Consider the following 1,836-nt stretch of genomic DNA (forward strand, 5'->3'; position numbering starts at 1 on the left):
AGCGTCATGACTTGAATCTCATATGGCGGTTCCATGATTGGATCCTAAGACCTGAGATATCTACGGAATCCGACATGAGGAGTTGCAAGCTTTGAATACGTCAAACGTTCTGCGTAACAGGAGAACTATAAAGGCGTGTATCAGGTATGACACGAATCATGTACTGGATTGTAGATAGTCAAGACGAGAGTTGCACCTCTTGTAAAAGAGAGAGATATCGCTGGGCCCCTCGTATGAGTGAGACACGAATCATGTACTGGATTGTAGATAGTCAAGACGAGAGTTGCACCTCTTGTAAAAGAGAGAGATATCGCTGGGCCCCTCGTATGAGTGAGACTGTAGAAATGTGTGGCCGCACTATAGACGAGCGTCATCTATTTCAGACAGTCGAACTCAGAGAACGAGAAAGCAGTCAAATCAGATAAGGCGGCTCGTCCATGCCTTATGTTCGACATATGATATCGCGATGCAAAAGGATCATCAAATGGAATCATCACTGGTGTTCATAGGATCACGAACAAACTCTGTTCGAGATAGGTAGTCATTGTGTCTTGCTAGAGACGCCTATGACTTGTGTAACCGAAATAAGAGATTTCGGGTTATACTACTATATCGGATGAGTCTACAGGGTCACACACACAGGAAAGGACGAATGCGCGAGAAAAGACGAGAAAATCCAGGTGGAGCGGAGGCTAGACCGACCGGTCCAGAAGGTCTGGACCGATCAGTCGAGCCAACCTAGACCGATCGGTCCAGACACGTGGATCGGTCGGTTCGAAGGTAACGTGTGAAAGTCACTCGGTCCGGAAATTGCTCCAGACCGATCGGTCCAGACATGGACCGATAGGTCCAGGCTTGGTTTTAATGGTTTATTAGAAAATTTTTGTTTTACTTCCGCTGCACAAACCCTAGAACCGATCTCTTAGGAATTAGATTCGCTGTAGAGATCCCAGGAATCCCAACAGTGGTATCAGAGTCTGGTTGCTCTGTTCCAGGCCTGGACCAATCGGTCCAGACGTCGAGATTTCCCAAACTCGCTCTAATTAGGATTTTAAGTGGGATTAACTTTAAGGAATGCCTCCTAAGCCTCTAGGTACGACTTGGATTGACAGGTTTTGAGAGTTGAAAACCTAAGAGTTAGATCCCTGAAATCCTTGCGCAAAGAAGAACGTGTTCTTCAGTCCTAGCAGACAAGTTCCAACCGTTGGAATCCTTTCCACCGTGTGGATACGTGTAGAGGGCAAGGTATTCTTCCTGCCTACAGTGATCGGGCAAACACATCAATTGATACAGGTCCCAGATCGATTGAGGTAAGCATTCTAACGTTTCTACAAGATCATGCATGATAGGTTTTAGGGTTTTATCAAAATTTTTGTTTTACATCCGCTGCGCAAACCCTAGAATCGATCTCTTAGGAATAGGATTCGCTCTAGAGATCCCAGGAATTCCATCAGTGGTATCAGAGCCTGGTTTCTCTGCATGATTTTTGTTAGAACCCGATCACGCACGTTATATGATTTCAATTGTTTGAATCCGTGTTTGCTTTGATGCTATGCATGATTTGATTGTGGATCTAGAGTAGATTTTCTGTTCATTGTTGCATATGCAAGAGCTTCAAATTCTGAGTTCGCCGGCGAAAACAGAGTCGAATTCGGATATGAAATGGGGCAGAAACGACGAAAAGAGATCTGATCATGTTTTCGCCTAGACCGATCGGTCTGGTCCTCTGGACCGATCGGTCTAGGGTTTCGCATGTCAGTTGGACCGACAGGTCCGGACTGAACGGTCTAGGCCTAGACCGATCGGTCTACACGGCTCGGTCTCCAGGTCAAGGTC

This window comes from Tarenaya hassleriana, unplaced genomic scaffold (assembly GCF_000463585.1).
Source record: "Tarenaya hassleriana unplaced genomic scaffold, ASM46358v1 Cleome97, whole genome shotgun sequence".
NCBI lineage: Eukaryota > Viridiplantae > Streptophyta > Magnoliopsida > Brassicales > Cleomaceae > Tarenaya > Tarenaya hassleriana.